The following is an 18,354-nucleotide window of genomic DNA, read 5'->3' on the forward strand; positions in this document are numbered from 1 at the left end:
GGATTTGGATACTGCTTTAAAGCAAATATCTGCAGCGTTAGTAAAGATGTGATCAATACATGTTCATGATTTAATTCCTGTGCTGTTTGTAACTACCCTGGTAGGTTGACTGACAACCTGATCCAGATTGCAGGCACTGGTTATAGTTTGAAGTTTTTTTCCTGAGTGGGCAGCTTGATGATAGCCAGTCAATATTTAAGTCACCCAGAAAATATACTTCTCTGTTGATATCACATACATTATCAAGCATTTCACACATATTATCCAGATACTGACTGTTAGCACTTAGTGGTCTATAGCAGCTTCCCGCAAGAATGAGCTTTAGGTGAGGCAGATGAACCTGTAGCCATATTACTTCAAAAATATTTAACATTAGATAGTCTCTAAGCTTTACAGGAATGTGGTTCTGAATATAGACCGCAACACCGCCTCCGTTGGCATTTCTGTCTTTTCAGTAGATGTTATAACCATGTATTGCTACCACTGTATCATCAAAGGTATTATCTAAGTGAGTTTCAGAGATAGAATATTAATGGCATTTGTTACAAGCAAGTTATTGACTTCATGGACCTTGTTTCTTAGGCTACGTATGTTAATATGGGTTATTTTTTTTGCAGTTTTCTGGGTTGCTTGGTTGTTTTTAATGCTTTACTGGGAAGCTTATCAGAGGTAGACTTACTCATGTTATTTACATTGGAGCTGATAGTGCAGGGTGAGCTGCATAAAGTGGTCTACCTACAATTGCACACCCCGTCAGTGCTAACAGTGTTACTCTGGTTTATGGGCTCATAATTACTGCTTACAATAGCTGTAGGATAAACAGATGTATACGGTGCAATTAGGGGTACATAAATTAAATTACTTACATTGTGTTTGCCAATGCCCCTAAGATCATGTACATTTGATGCAGCATTATGACAACTCATTGTCACAATGGTAGGGATTAACTGAGCTGGTCTTGGATCATTTACCAGTCATTGTTTCAACACAGCCTTGAAATGCGTGGACAGAGTCCAGGAGTCAAGATGTTTTGGATGGACTCCGTCATTCCTGTAGAGTATCTTCTGTTTCCAGAAGGTGTCAAAGTTATCAATAAAAGTGACTCCAGCAGAGCTACAGTAGTCTATTAGCCAGATGTGTAATGCCAGCAGTCTGCTGAATCTTTCACACCCGTGGCCCAACAATGGTACTGGACCTGAAATTATTGGCCATTTTTGAAGGCTGTTCAGAGAGCAGATAACAAAATACCTTTCTTAGGTGGTCACTCACATACACTCCTAGTCTAGACAGTCAATCACCAGATAATTCTGTGAAAAACATGAGCGCTTGGATGAGAGTAGCCTATAGATCCAATATTCTTAGGATCAAGGCAAGAATGTGTGATGCACGCTGAAATAAGGTGAATGATGATTTCACCACTATGTTCCTCATCAAATATTAATATCACACACACATACGGTGGCATGGGGTAACCCCCTGGTAAGTGAAAAACGTGTTCAGCAGGTAGCGTAGCGGTTAGTGGGGGGCCAGCAACCAGAGAGTTACCGGTTTGAATACCAGGTCTGACAGGAAAAATTTGGAGGGAAGTGAGCTGGAAACCGGAGCGTTGCTGGTATTAAATCCTAGATGCCATTGCATGTCGTTATGCCCTTGAGCAAGGCACTTAACAGCAGCTCCCCGGGCACCCAGTGTGGCAGCCCCCCGCACCTCTCCAAAAACCCTGTATATGTACACTACCGTTCAAATGTTTGGGGTCACTTAGAAATGTCCTTGTTTTTGAAAGAAAAGCATTTTCTTTCTCCATTAAGATAACATCAAATTGATCAGAAATACAGTGCAGATATTGTTAATGCTGTAAATGACTATTGTTACTGGAAATGGCTGATTTTAATGGAATATCTACATAGCCGAACAGGGGCCCATTATCAGCAACCATCACCGTACAGAGGCCCATTATCAGCAACTATCACTCCTGTTTTCCAATGGCACTTTGTGTTAGCTAATCCAAGTTGATCATTTTAAAAGGCTAATTGATCATTAGAAAACCCTTTTGCAATGATAATACCACAGCTGAAAACTGTTGTCTGATTAAAGAAGCAATAAAACTGGCCCTCTTTAGACTAGTTGAGTATCTGGAGCATCAGCATTTGTTGGTTCGATTATAGGCTCAAAATGGCCAGAAACAAAAAACGTTCTTATGAAACTCGTCAGTCTATTCTTGTTCTGAGAAATGAAGGCTATTCCATGTGAGAAATCACCAAGAAACTGAAAATCTTGTACAATGCTGTGTACTACTCCCTTCACAGAACAGCGCAAACTGGCTCTAACCAGAATAGAAAGAGGAGTGGGAGGCCCCGGGGCACAACTGAGTAAGACAACAAGTACAGTAGAGTGTCTAGTTTGAGAAACAGACGCCTCACACGTCCTCAACTGGCAGCTTCAATAAATAGTACTCGCAAAACACCAGTCTCAACGTCAACAGTGAAGAGGCGACTCCGGGATGTTGGCCTTCTAGGCAGAGTTGCAAAGAAAAAGCCATATTTCAGACTGGCCAATAAAAAGAAAAGATTAAGATGGCCAAAAGAACACAGACACAGGAAGATTGGAAAAAAGTGTTATGGACAGACGAATCTAAGTTTGAGGTGTTTGGATCACAAAGAAGAACATTCGTGAGACGCAGAAAAAATAAAAAGATGCTGGAGGAGTGCTTGATGCCATCTGTCAAGCATGGTGGAGGCAATGTGATGGTCTGGGGGTGCTTTGGTGGTGGTAAAGTGGGAGATTTGTACAGGGTAAAAGAGATTTTGAAAAAGGAAGGCTATAACTCCATTTTGCAATGCCATGCCATACCCTGTGGATGGCGCTTAATTGGAGCCAATTTCCTCCTACAACAGGACAATGACCCAAAGCACAGCTCCAAACTATGCAATAACTATTTAGGGAAGAAGCAGTCTGCTGGTATTCTGCCTATACTGGAGTGGCCAGCACAGTCACTGGATCTCAACCCTATTGAGCTGTTGTGGGAGCAGCTTGACCGTATGGTACGTAAGAAGTGTACATCAAGCCAATCCAACTTGTGGGAGGTGCTTCAGGAAGGATGGGGTGAAATCTCTTCAGATTACCTCAAGAAATTGACAACTAGAATGCCAAAGGTCTGCAAGGCTGTAATTGCTGCAAATGGAGTATTCTTTGACAAAAGCAAAGTTTGAAGGACACAATTAGTATTTCAATTAAAAATCATTATTTATAACCATGTCAACATCTTGACTATATTTCCTATTCATTTTGCAACTCATTTCATATATGTTTTCATGGAAAACAAGGACATTTCTAAGTGACCCCAAACTTTTGAACGGTAGCATATGCAAAACAGCAAAACAAGAAATGTCCTCTCACTGTCAACTGAGTTTATTTTCAGAAAACTTAACATGTGTAAATATTTGTATGAACATAACAAGATTCAACAACTGAGACATAAACTGAACAAGTTCCACAGACATGTGACTAACAGAAATGGAATAATGTGTCCCTGAACAAAAGGGGGGGGGGTCAAAATCAAAAGTAATAGCCAGTATCTGGTGTGGCCACCAGCTGCATTAAGTACTGCAGCGCATCTCCTCCTCATGGACTGCACACCAGATTTGCCAGTTCTTGCTGTGAGATGTTGCCCCACTCTTCCACCAAGGCACCTGTAAGTTCTCTGACATTTCTGGGGGGAATGGCCCTAGCCCTCACCCTCCAATCAAACAGGTCCCAGACGTGCTCAATGGATTGAGATCTGGCTCTTTGCTGACCATGACAGAACACTGACATTCCTGTCTTGCAGGAAATCATGCACAGAACGAGCAGTATGGCTGGTGGCATTGTCATGCTGGAGGGTCATGTCAGGATGAGCCTGCAGGAAGGGTACCACATGAGGGAGGAGGATGTCTTCCCTGTAACGCACAGCATTGAGATTGCCTGCAATGACAACAAGCTCAGTCCGATGATGCTGTGACAAACCGCCCCAGACCATGACGGACCCTCCACCTCCAAATCGATCCCGCTTCAGAGTACAGGCCTCAATGTAAAGCGAATCCGACCATCACCCCTGGTGAGACAAAATCGCAACTCGTCAGTGAAGAGCACTTTGTTTGCTGGTGATGTCTGGTGAGGACCTGCCTTACAACAGGCCTACAAGCCCTCAGTCCTGCCTCTCTCAGCCTATATGCGGACAGTCTGAGCACCAATGGAGGGATTGTGCGTTCCTGGTGTAACTCAGGCAGTTGTTGTTGCCATCCTGTACCTGTCCCGCAGGTTTGATGTTTGGATGTACCAATCCTGTGCAGGTGTTGTTACACGTGGTCTGCCACTGCGAGGACGATCAGCTGTCCGTCCCGTCTCCCTGTAGCGCTGTCTTAGGTGTCTCACAGTACGGACATTGCAATTTATTGCCCTGGCCACATCTGCAGTCCTCATGCCTCCTTGCAGCATGCCTAAGGCATGTTCACGCAGATGAGCAGGGACCCTGGGCATCTTTATTATGGTGTTATTCAGAGTCAGTAGAAAGGCCTCTTTAGTGTCCAAAGTTTTCATAACTGTGACCTTAATTGCCTACCATCTGTAAGCTGTTAGTGTCTTAACGACCGTTCCACAGGTGCATGTTCATTAATTGTTTATGGTTCACTGAAGAAGCAATGGAAACAGTGTTTAAACCCTTCATGATGAAGATCTGTGAAGTTATTTGGATTTTTACGAACTATCTTTGAAAGACAGGGTCCTGAAAAAGGGACGTTTCTTTTTATGTATGTATGTATGTATGTATGTATGTATGTATGTATGTATGTATGTATGTATGTATGTATGTATGTATGTATGTATGTATGTACGTACGTATATGTGTGTCTTTCAGAAGGAGTTGGACCTTGTGTGCAATTGACCAATAAAGTGATGAACAGCGTCTCTACTTCCTAAGGTGGCTGGATAAATTTGGCACCCCGGGTCCCCTTCAAACACTACTGCTGCACCGTTGAGAACTTCCTGACTGGTTGCATCACGGCCTGGTACAGAAATTGCTCCATCCACGACCGCAACACCCTCCAGCGGGTGGTGAAGATGGACCAGTAAATAAATCACTGGGACCGTGCACCCACCCATCCAAGACATCTACTCAAAACGGTGCCCGAGGAAGGGCCGCAGCATTATCAAGGACCCCACACATGGGCTGTTCACTCCCTTGGGCTCCCAAGTGGTGTAGTGGTCTAAGGCACTGCATCTCAGTGCTAGAGGTATCACTACAGATACTGGTTCGATCCCGGGCTGTACCACAACCGGACATGATCGGGAGTCCCATATGGCGGTGCACAATTGGTCCAGCGCCGTCTGGGTTAGGGGAGGGTTTGGCGGGGTAGGCCATCAATGTAAAATAAGAATGTGTTCTTAACTGACTTGCCTAGTTAAATAAAGGTTCAATAAAAAATAAAAAGCATCAGGTAGACAGTATCGGAGCACAAGGTCTGATAGAAACTGTCTCTGAGCCTGTTATCTACAAGCCATCAGACTGCTAAACACTTGAATTGGACTGACCACCTGCTCTGATTGTGTGCACACATGCACTCACTCAGATTTTCTGGTCTGATGAAACCAAGATTGAACTCTTTGGCCTGAATGCCAACGTCACGTCTGGAGGAAACCTGGCACCATCCCAACGGTGAAGCATGGTGGGGGGACTAGGACTCCAGTCAGGATCGAGGGAAAGATGAATGGAGCAAAGTACAGAGATCCTTGATGAAAACCTGATCCAGAGTGCTCAGGACCTCAGACTGGGGCGAAGGATCACCTTCCACCTGAAAATAGCTGTGCATCAACGCTCCACATCTAACCTGACAGAGCTTGAGGGGATCTGCGGAGAAGAATGGTAGAAACTTCCCAAATACAGGTGTGCCAAGCTTATAGCATCATACCCAAGAAGACTTGAGGTTGTTATTGCTGCCAAAGGTGCTTCAACAAAGTACTGAGTAAAGGATCTGAATACTTACAGTACCAGGCAAAAGTTTGGACACACATACTCAGTCAAGGGTTTTTCTTCATTTTTACTATTTTCTACATAGAAGAAAAATATATTTTAGATTCTTCAAAGTAGCCACCCTTTGCCATGATGACAGCTTCGCACACACTTGGCATATCTCTCAACCAGCTTCATGAGGAATGCTTTTCTAACAGTCTTGAAGGAGTTCCCACATTGGCTGAGCACTTGTTGGCTGCTTTTCCTTCACTTTGCGGTCCAACTCATCCCAAACCATCTCAATTGGGTTGAGGTCTGATGATCGTGGAGGCCAGGTCATCTGATGCAGAACTCAATCACTCTCCTTCTTGATCAAATAGCCCTTACAAAGCCTGGAGGTGTGTTGGGTCATTGTCCTGTTGAAAAACAAATGATAGTCCCACTAAGTGCAAACCAGGTGGGATGGCGTATCGCTGCAGAATGCTGTGGTAGCCATGCTGGTTAAGTATGCCTTGAATTCTAAATAAATCACTGATGGTGTGGGGGTGCTTTGCTGGTGACACTATCACACCTCCTCCTCCATGTTTCACGGTGGGAACCACACATGAGGAGATCATCCGTTCACCTACTCTGCGTCTCACAAAGGCACAGCGGTTGAAAGCAAAAATTTCAAATTTTGACTAATCAGACCAAAGGACAGAGAGTGAGACACAGCTGCATGTGAGCTCTCACATTTGTCTACATGTTTTTTTACAAAAGGATAGATTTCGAGTTAGATAAACTTGGATTTTTCAGGCAGGGACATATGCAGGATGCTACCCTCCACAGCAAGGCCTTTGCTCCAGATCAAAACTCCAAACCTACAACCTAATTTTGGCCAAAATTAACCGGAGAGATTACTGCTACCAAGGCTTCCTTTTTCCAAGCTATATGGAGGGAGCTTTTGCAAACAAATAGCAGAGATGTGAGGGCACCATCCAACCTGGAACTGAGTGAGTAGTGTTTGGTCTGATGCTATTTTGAAAGCCAAGAAGAAAAATAAAATTAAAAAAAATAAAAATAAAGTACATTACAATGATATATTTTACTTTATGGAGACTGAATGCTGAGTTAAGGCTGTCAGGCTTGCTAGGACAGACCAGATACAACTTCAGTTAGCACTGATGTGTGAGAGGCCTTTGGGCCCAACAAGTGGAAGGAGACTTTGAAGCCCCCTTTGAAACCCCCTCCTGCTGTTCAAAGACCATCAACTGGCATTTTCTACAAGAAATCAGAATCCAGAAATAAAAGTTTCTCCCAAGTGGGTGTGACACCTACTCCTGTTGCCTGCTGCACTGCTGCACTGCTGCTTGGATTCCACCTGCCGATCTGTTCACTGTCTGCCCTGGACTGTCTCCCCGTCTGGTACAGGTGCCCCCACCACACTCACCCCTCTCTCCCAAGCTTTCGCTCGCCTCCAGCACACACGCACTGTTGGGGCGAGTGACTCTGAACTTACAATTGCTACCCAAGTTGTAACATATTTATTTTTTCTTGTGCATTTTGCTATTTGCCTATTAATTAACTCCTGCATGCTTTGTTGACTACGAACATTCTTTACCCAACCGTGGGACAGACTATGTTTGTTCCCACACTCGGGACTCTTGACTCTCTATTGATTACACAGACTTTTGTCCTCCCATCCCATTCTAAACACCTCTCGCCGGCTTTGAATTCATCTTACCTGATGAAATTGCTGTACAATATGATCTTGTTGCCATCTGATGCAAATTTAGATGTCATAAATCAGCACTGCAGAGCTCTCCCTGTCCTATTCCGTGCCTTGATTGTATTACAGTTGATGATATCTGGAAATGTGCATGTACACCCTGGCCCATCTACTGTTGCTAGCCCCAATTCTGACTTGTGCTCTGATATCTGCTTCACTGATTTCTGCTCTCGTAAAAGCCTGGGTTTTCTGCACGTTAACACTAGAAGCTTATTACTTAAAACGGATAAACTGAAAGTGTGGGTTCACAGCTCCAATCCAGATGTGTTGGTCAATACTGAGACGTGGTTAAGGAAGAGTGTTTTGAATACTGATGATAATCTTTCTGGTTATAACCTTTTTCGGCAAGACAGATCTTCCAAAGGTGGGGGAGTGGCAATCTTTACCAAGGATCACCTTCAGTGCTCGGTTGTCTCCACCAAGTCTGTCCCCAAACAATATGATTTCATGGTTTTAAGCATTAAACTTTCAAATAGCTTTGTTGACTGTTGCTGGGTGCTATCGTCCTCCATCAGCACCGGCCTGTACCTGTTCCTATTGCTTGGAAGGAAGCCACGGTTCATCCTTTATTTAAAGGGGGAGATCAAGCTGATCCTAACTCTTATAGACCTATTTCTATTTTGCCCTATTTATCAAAAGTGTTGGAAAAACTTGTCAATAATCAACTGACTGGCTTTCTTGAGGTCTATAGTATTCTCTCTGGTATGCAAATTGGGTTTCTGCTCAGGTTACGGATGTGTCACTGCAACCTTAAAGGTCCTCATGGATGTCACCATTGCCCTTGATTCTGAGCAATGTTGTGCTGCTATTTTAATTGACTTGACCAAAGCTTTTGATACGGTAGACCATTCCATTCTTGTGGGCAGGCTCAGGAATATTGGTGTCTCTGAGGGGTCTTTGGCATGGTTTGCTAACTATCTCTCTCAAAGAGTTCAGTGTATAAAGTCAGAACGTTTGCTGTCTCAGCCACTGCCTGTCACCAAGGGAGTACCCCAAGACTTCATCCTAGGCTCCACATTCTTCTCAATTTACATCAACAACAAAGCTCAGGCAGTAGGAAGCTCTCTCTCATCCATTTATATGCAGATAATACAGTCTTATACTCAGCTGGCCCCTCCCCGGATTTTGTGTTAAATGCTCTTCAACAAAGATTTCTTGGTGTCCAACAAGCTCTCTACCCTTAACCTTGTTCTGAACACCTCCAAAACAAAGGCCATGTGGTTTGGTAAGAAGAATGCCCCTCTCCCCACAGGTATGTTTACTACATCTGAGGGTTTAGTGCTTGAGGTAGTCACCTCATAGAAATACTTGGGAGTATGGCTAGATGGTACACGGTCCTTCTCTCAGCACATATCAAAGCTGCAGGCTAAAGTTAAATCCAGACTTGGTTTCCTCTATCGTAATCGCTCCTCTTCACCCGGATTCAGATGACCATCCTACCCATGCTAGATTACAGAGACATCATTTATAGATCGGCAGGTAAGGGTGCTCTCGAGCGGCTAGATGTCTTTACCATTCGGTCATCAGATTTGCCACCAATGCTCCTTATAGGACACATCACTGCACTCTATACTCCTCTGTAAACTGGTCATCTCTGTATACCCGTCGCAAGACCCACTGGCTGATGCTTATTTATAAAACCCTCTTAGGCCTCCACTCCCCCCATCTGAGATATCTACTGCAGCCCTCATCCTCCACACACAACACCTGTTCTGCCAGTCACATTCTGTTAAAGGTCCCCAAAGCACACACATCCCTGGTTCGCTTCTCTTTTCAGTTCACTGCAGCTAGCGACTGGAATGAGCTGCAACAAACACACAAACTGGACAGTTTTATCTCAATCTCTTCATTCAAAGACTTTATCATGGACACTCTTACTTACAGTTGTGGCTGCTTTGCGTGATGTATTGTTGTCTCTACCTTCTTGCCCTTTGTACTGTTGTCTGTGCCCAATAATGTTTGTACCATATTTTGTACTGCTACCATGTTGTGGTCATGTTGTGTTGCTACCATGTTGTGTTGTCATGTGTTGCTGCCTTGCTATGTTGTTGTCTTGGTATCTCTTTGTGTAGTGTTGTCTCTATTGCCGAGACGTGTGTTTTGTCCTATTTATATATTTTTTGTTGTTGTTATTTTTAATCCCAGCCCCCGTCCCCGCAGGAGGCCTTTTGGTAGGCTGTCATTGTAATTAAGAATTTGTTCTTAACTGACTTGCCAGATAAAAAAAATAAAAAAATGTCCATTGCTCGTGTTTCTTGGCCAAAGCAAGTCTCTAAGTCTTATTGGTATCCTTTAGTAGTGGTTTCTTTGCAGCAATTCGTGAATGAAGGCCTGATTCACCCATTCTCCTCTGAACAGTTGATGTTGAGATGGGTCTGTTACTTGAACTCTGTGAGGCATTTATTTGGGCTGCAATCTGAGATCTAGTTAACTCTAATGAACTTTGGGTCTTCCTTTCCTGTGGCCGTCCTCATGAGAGCCAGTTTCATCATAGCGCTCGATGGTTTTTGCGACTGCATTTGAAGAAACTTTCAAAGTTCTTGAAATGTTCTGACCTTCATGTCTTAAAGTATTGATGAAGCGTCGTTTCTCTTTGCTTAGCTCAGCTGTCTTGACATAATATGGAGTTGGTTTTTTACCAAATAGGGCTATCTTCTGTATACCACCCCTACCTTGTCACAACACAACTCATACGCATTAAGGAAAGAAATTCCACAAAATAACTTTTAACAAGGCACACCTGTTAATTGAAATGCATTCCAGGTGACTACCTCATGAAGCTGGTTGAAAGAAAGCCAAGAGTGTGAAAAGCTATCAAGGCAAAGGGTGGCTACTTTGAAGAATCTCAAATATTAAATATTTTCATTTTTGTTTACTACATGATTCCATGCGTTATTTCATAGTTTTGATGTCTTCAGAATTATTCTACAATGTAGAAAAGAGTAAAAATAAAGAAAAACCCTTGAATGAATAGGTGTGTCCAAACTTTTGACTGGTACTGTATATATTTCTTATTGACCTCCCGAGTGGCGCAGCGGTCTAAGGCACTGCATCTCAGTGCTAGAGGTGTCACTACAGACCCTTGTTTGATTCCAGGCTGTATCACAACTGGCCATGGCTGGGAATCCCATAGGGTGGCGCACAATTGGCCCAGCGTCGTCCAGGTTTGGCCGGGGTAGGCTGTCATTGTAAATAAATAATATTTTTTTTATTTAAAACTTCTCTCTCTCAAAAAAAAAATGTTTATTTTTTTACTGTTAATTTTGCCATTTATGAACGTGTTATTCAATGCTTGTCTATGGGCTTTAGAAGGCCAAAATCCATATATTTCTTTTTATACCTAAAGGTCCTAAAATTAAAACAAAATGGCTAAATAATCCATAGTATGACCATCTTAAAACAATTCCATATGTCAGTTTAGCACCCCCCAACATCTTAGACTCTGAAGAATGAATAGCTACTAAGTAGTGTGGTAACTATGCAATTGTGTTCATATTGTTCAATTGATATCCCAATATGTGTTTCATTTTATTTATAAACTATAGCCGCAATCATTTTTAAAGCCACAACAGACTGCTGCTGGAGAATTCTAGTTAATTAATGGAGCTATGGATCAACCATCAGGACAGTCAATGAGATCAACATGATACGTTTTTTAAACTAAGACTCAGTGACAACAATCAAGCAAACTATTTTAGGTTACAGTAGTACTGAGCGATTAAACCGAAATGTTTGGTATTTTTAGTTTTTTAAACAACCAATTGACCCGACATCAGTTCAGTTACTGGAATTCCATTTATTTCGAGGGTTTTCTGTGAGCACAATGTGCAGTTTCTGTACAGATAAATCAGATGAAGCCTGAACTCTGCAATGTAGTAGGGAGTTGTAGTTTCCAACAGGACAAAATCCTACATTGTTTAGTTCAGAAAACATGGTAATTAACTACAATGACCATAATCCATTGCGAGCCCGCTTAAACTTGTCTGGTCGGTGTGGAGCAGACACAGACTAAGAGGAGAGAATGCTCAATCAAGAAGGATAGAAAGCAGTTGCTTTGTGAGCCTGAAAATACATGATCTAAGTGAGTGATAGTTGGTATTCAACAATCATAAAAGTATGCCTTATTTACTTTGAAGAACAGCATAGGCAGCAGCTCTAAAGAGATGAGATGACTTGGAATGAAATAATGAAGTTATCAAATAAAACAAATATTTGATTTAAGTAATGTAAATAACGAAGGTTAATAAGTGATATCAGTAAATCGGCAGTCACTACCATCATGGGCCTTTTATGAATTGTTTTATTCAGTGTTACAGCATTCAACCCAAATAATGCATAGTGCATTTAATGTAAAAAAAAAATGATCAAAACCGTGATTATTAAAAAAATTATCTGACTGAAACCGAACTGACCTCAAAAAGCACTAATTGCTCAGCACTAGTTACAGACCAAAATGTTGTGTTTAACCATTTGCAATAATCTAAAAAAATCTCCATGTAAATAAAATTCATTGAAGTGGAGCGAGAGAGGGGGGAAGAGAGAGATGTATGTTCAGATGTATTCTTGACATTATATATACACACAGTATAACAGGTGGCAGTCTGAACAGCATATCAGAGGGATGAGACTATGCAACAAGCTGTTTAGCTAATACCGTAAATTCCGGACTATAAGCCGCAACTTTTTTCCCAGGCTTTGAACCTCGCGGCTTACACAATGACGCGGCTAATATATGGATTTTCCCCGCTTTTTTTCTTCCAAAAAAACACATTCTGTGACGTGTTAGTTAGTCAGTTTTTTGGCGGCATGAAGCTTTCATTAGACCAATGAAATTGCCGAACGGATTAAGGTCAAACAACTTTTTTGTTTACTGTTTAGATTAAATCGAGCGCTCTCAAACTTCCCATCATTCTGATTACAGTAGTCATTTTGTCACCCTCATCATGGCAAAGACACGGAGAAATGCATATGATGCAGCTTTCAAGTTGAAGGCGATTGATCTGGCTGTTGGAAAAGGAAATAGAGCTGCTGCACGGGAGCTTGGTCTTAATGAGTCGATAAGACGTTGGAAACAGCAGCGTGAGGAATTGACTACTAAAGCTTACTGCTAATTTTTTTTTTTTTGTTACAAGCCGTGTTTCGTTAAAGCCTATTTATTTTTGTTACAAGCCGTGTTTCGTTAAAGCCTGTGTAAAGTTCATTTGTTTCAATGTACCGGTAGGCACCTGCGGCTTATAGACATGTGCGGCTTATTTATGTTCAAAATATATATATATATTTTTTAAATTCAGTGGGTGCGGCTTATATTCAGGTGCGCTTAATAGTCCGGAAATTACGGTAGTCATAATGGTTGAAAGAAAGACTTTGAAAGCAAATGGTGGATGAAGGTGAGAAAACTAGCGACCTGTTGTCTAATGAAAAAACATCTATGGTATAGCACACATTTAACAGAGTGTGGATATTGCAAAGATCAACTTCACCGCTCACCTGATAGAAAGGTCTGAATGATCTATCTCTGAATACATTTTTTTTTTTATCCATGTCAATAAAGTTAATAAAATTATACTAAAGAGAGTGAGTGTGTCACAACAACTGCTCACAACAGTCCAAGCTCAACCTATTTATCTTCAGAAGCTGCTAAACTGGATTATACATTCTCTGGACTTTGAGGTCTGCCTCTGCAGCTACCTTTTCCATTTCTTTTTGCAGGAGTTCTATGTCCTTTTCCAAGCGTCTCTTTCTTTCAGGTCTTTGTTCTTCCCCTTTTCTTTTCTCTGCCATCCTGTGGTCCTGCTGTGCATCTAGGTAGTCTTGATATTTCTGCCTTGGAGGAGGATGTAATTGGTGAGGTTGACAACTTTTTTTTAAGTCTACCCAAATTCTCTAGTGTCATACACCAGTCTCTGTGCTGTGTAGCACTGCTCCTTTTTGTTGACAACAGTGAGAGCGGAGTTGACTGAAAACCCCCTTTCTACTGAGGTCTGTCAGTGGAAGAGCACAAGGACAATTTGACAATTTACTTGTCACAGGTCTCTGTAGTTCTCCTTACCCTTCAGATGCTAAAAAAAGGTGTCCAGGGCAGTCCTCTGCGGATCATACTTGCGATGTCTGTGATATCTCAACACCTCCTGTTGTATAAAGCACTCCACCTGCCTTTGGGCATCGTGACATCATGCCTGAGGAAAACGCTTCAGGTCAATGAAGCGTGTGAAAAGATGTTTGAATTTGCTCTCAAAATGTTGCTCTCAAAATGCAAGATTCCATGCCATCTGTTGTGGGTCGGGACAAGCAGCCTGTCTCACAAAACTGAACTTGATTGGGGTTTTGAGCCTCAACAACTGAAAGAGGTACTTTGTGTCACTTAAACAAAAAAAGTCCTGCTCTCACTCACTTTGCTAGCCACTTGTTTTGGCACCTTACATGTTGAAATCCCAATGTCCACGGCATCAACCTCTGTCACAGAGCATTTTGAGAGTTTTGGGGGCTGTGTAAGTGTGTCTCACCTCTTTCAAGACTCTACTCATGACATTGGTCAATAGGTCTGCCCAGTCTGCTGTCAGGAATGTGATTATGGGACTATCAGTTTGGTAGCTTTGAAGGTAACAAACTGGTTGCTGGGAGAAGTTGGTCTGCTATTGCTTCTTTTACAGCTGTGAATGTAATGCATGTCGGTGTTCTGTAGGATTTATCGCTTTCGACCATTTGTACAATTGTTACTGGGTTTGGTAAAACCTCTAAGGCTCTAATTGCAACTTCTGTTTTCTACCCAGTAATGTCAACAAAACTTTAGGGAAAACTGAGGAACCTGCGATTGTCACAAAATCATCCCGTCTTGCTGGAACGTCATGCATCAGTCTACAGAAAGTATTTAAAGTGCCCTTTACACACCAGTTTATGAAGTCAAATGCATTTAGAAACGCTTTGTCGACACTGCAAGGAACATGTTCCAGTGTAAATTAGCTCTAAATCTGTGGCTTCTGCAAGGACAGATGTAAATTCTCTGTAAAACTTGTGGTTAACATTTGGTCCACCCATCAAAATGTATAGGGGGTGAGACATGTTAAGTTTCTCTCTCAACTCTGTGAAGTGAGAAAGACAGTCCTTAGCTATGTCATGTCCCATGAAGGGCGAGTCCAGATAGTGCATGTTAACCTTGTTGGTTGTGGGGTCGTCAAAAAGCAACACATAACCTTCATTCTTCTGCAACTTGTCCAGGATGTGGTGCCGAAAGTATGGCGCAAGACCATGACTGATCATGTAGGCTGTCTTCTCCCCACAGGCATATGACTTGGCAATAGCACTGTCTGGAAACATCCAGGTGAAAATTGTGGCGTTGTCCTCCGCACTTTTGCAGTAGTGGGAGAAGACACACTTCATTGTCCATAGGATCTCTGCACGCCATGAATCATTGTTTCGGACCCATGAAGAGAGGTTTGAAGAGGACTCAGGTTGAGGATTCTGCAAGCAAGAAAACAAATAACAATTATTAACTTGTCAGTATTACCGTACCTACATATTGCAAATATTTTAATATTCCCTTCAAACCCATGCCTGTAGCTTTATAATCACTGAACAGACATAATAAACATACATACCATATTATAGACATTAAACAAACAAATAGAACAATGGTAATTAAAACTATGGTTTCATGAGAAATATATTAGATGCCTAACGTTATTGCTTGCCATAAAGAGCAGATGTAGAAACTACTTTCAACAATGGTGCTGAATGATGCCTAGTTCATAACTTAGTAGATCTTCAATGGCTTTGATGGAAAAATGTAACGTTAGTGTTCTGTATACAGAAATTAACAGTGCAGTGGTCGAGTTTGCTAGCTAACTAGCCAAATGTTAGCTAACTAACTAACATTGTAGTGGCTTGCTATCTATTTTAGCCAAGTTGGCTAACGTTTGCTGGCTAGCATCATTTCGCCCAACTCATTCAACACACTCACTATCCCATATCAACTTCATTGAAGGAGGCATAGATAAAGTGCTATAGTTATCTATAAATAGTTTAATACTTCAGCACTTCAGCTTCAGTTCCTTGGCTAAGAAAACTAGCTCGCTAATTGGCTAGCTTAAGCTAGCTGGTAAACTCAGCTTGCTAACGTTAGCTAGCAAGCTAGCTAGCTCTTTTCATCATTCAAAATGTAGCTATACAGATAACTAATTCATGTTTGAAATGTTTATGTACCTGTTGGACTGGTTGTGCTGCTGGTTGTTTTGTTGGTGCTGAAGCTCTGGAGGTTACTGCAGAGAAAAGGTCATGCAATGTAGAACTGGCGCTAGCCCCTGCTGCAACTTTGTCTCTACCCCTTCGTGAGGCTCTTCAGGGCTGATTCACCCATCCTCACAATGTCAGTATTTTACGCATTTTTTTTTTCTCACTTTGCGGGTTGGTTGGGTCTGGTAAAACCCATTCATAAACATTAATATCCTGCCAGGCAGGCTTGAATCTACATTTGCAGGGCATTTTTGCTATCGATGTGATGTGTGGCAGCAACTTGGTCAAGTCTGTACCTGCCTGGCTAAATTGAAGTATGGGTGGAATGAGCGTGCTCGCCTGACAACCAGAGCACGAAACACTTGAGGGGGAGAAAAAAAAAGACTTCCGGTAGTCTGCCTGGAAATTCATTCGCAAGACCAATATATTTTTATAATATTAACATATTTTATCATTCTGTTCTCCTCTCATTTAAATTGATATTTTTAAAGTAGGCTACCAATTTAAGAAAATATAGGATTTAAGATAGATATTTAAAATATTCCAGTAATTTCAGAGTGCCACATCGAACAACTTCAAGCAACATGTGCAAACCCTGTTTTGAAAACCAGACCAAATTTAAAGAAAGCCCCCAGAAGGGATTAACAATCAATAATTCACTGAATGAAGAGAAGGATGCTTCTGTTTACCTAATAGAGGTTTTGCAAGGTTACCCTTTCAGGATTATTTATGCCTATAGTTTAACTAACTATAGCCATTTGATTAGATGCTCAGGAGTCTTATGGCTTGGGGTAGAAGCCGTATAGAAGCCTCTTGGACCTAGACTTGGTGCTCCGGTACCGCTTGCTGTGCAGTAGCAGAGAGAACAGTCTATGACTAGGGTGGCTTTAGTCTTTAACAATTTTTAGGGCCTTCCTCTGACACCGCCTGGTATAGAGGTCCTGGATGGCAGGAAGCTTGGCCCCAGTGATGTACTGGGCAGTACGCACTACCCTCGGTATTGCCTTGCGGTCAGAGGCCCGAGCAGTTGCCATACCAGGCACTGATGGAACCTGTCAGGATGCTCTCGATGGTGCAGCTGTAGAACCTTTTGAGGATCTGAGGACCCATGATAAATCTTTTCAGTCTCCTGAGGGGGAATAGGTTTTTTCGTGCCCTCATCACGACAGTCTTGGCGTGTTTGGACCATGTTAGTTTGTTGGTGATGTGGACGCCGAGGAACTTTTAGCTCTCAACCTGCTCCACTACAGCACTGTCGATGAGAATGGGGGCGTGCTCGGTCCTCCTTTTCCTGTAGTCCACAATCATCTTCTTTGTCTTGATCACGTTGAGGGAGAGGTTGTTGTCCTTGCACCACACGGTCAGGTCTCTGACCTCCTCCCTATAGGCTGTCTCGTCGTTGTCGGTGATCAGGCGTACCACTTATGTCATCTGCAAACTTAATGAAGGTGTTGGAGTCGTGCCTGGCCGTGCAGTCACGATTGAACAGGGAGTACAGGAGGGGACTGAGCACACACCTCTGAGGGGCCCCTGTGTTGAGGATCAGCGTGGCGGAAGTGTTGTTACCTACCCTTACCACCTGGGGGTGGCCCATCAGGAAGTCCAGGATCCAGTTGCAGAGGGAAGTGTTTAGTCCCAGGAACTAGCTTAGTGATGAGCTGTGAAAGGGCAGCGTGGATTGCAATACAGATTGCATCATTTGTGGATATGTTGGGGCGGTATGCAAATTGGAGTGGGTCTAGGGTTTCTGGGACAATGGTGTTGATGTGAGCCTTTCAAAGCACTTCATGGCTACAGACATGAGTGCTACGGGTCGGTAGTCATTTAGGCAGGTTACCTTAGTCCCTGTGTCCAATAACACTATGGTGGTCTGCTTGAAACATGTTGGTATTACAGACTCAGACAGGGAGAGGTTGAAAATGTCAGTGAAGACACTTGCCAGTTGGTCCGCGCATGCTCAGAGTACACGTCCTGGTAATCCGTCTGGCCCTGTGGCCTGGTGAATGTTGACCTGTTTAAAGGTCTTGCTCACATTGGCTGCGGAGAGTGTGATCACACAGTCGTCTGGAACAGCTGATGCTCTCATGCATGTTTGTGTTACTTGCCTCGAAGCGAGCATAAAGGTAATTTAGCTCGTCTGGAAGGCTCGTGTCACTGGGCAGCTCTCGGCTGTGCTTCCCTTTGTAGTCTGTAATAGTTTGCAAGCCCTGCCATATCCGATGAGCGTCAGATCCGGTGTAGTACGATTTTATCTTTGTCCTGTACTGATGCTTTGCCTGTTTGATGGTTCGTTGGAGGGCATAGCAGGATTTCTTTGAACGTCTTTGGGATAGGGGGCAGTATTTTCACGGCCGGATAAAAAACGTACCCGATT

At 42.7% G+C, this 18,354-nt stretch overlaps 1 long non-coding RNA gene across 1 annotated transcript; it reads right to left on the reverse strand.

Annotated features, from left to right (window-relative positions):
* Window positions 1–13,275: 13,275 nt before the first annotated feature.
* Window positions 13,276–16,323, reverse strand: LOC115148904 (uncharacterized). Its single transcript, XR_003866762.1, has 2 exons — window positions 15,951–16,323; window positions 13,276–15,209 (listed from the first exon to the last, which is right to left on the reverse strand). It is a non-coding gene; the product is annotated as an uncharacterized LOC115148904 (long non-coding RNA).
* Window positions 16,324–18,354: the final 2,031 nt, after the last annotated feature.

Source organism: Salmo trutta, chromosome 15 (assembly GCF_901001165.1).
Source record: "Salmo trutta chromosome 15, fSalTru1.1, whole genome shotgun sequence".
Taxonomy (NCBI): domain Eukaryota; kingdom Metazoa; phylum Chordata; class Actinopteri; order Salmoniformes; family Salmonidae; genus Salmo; species Salmo trutta.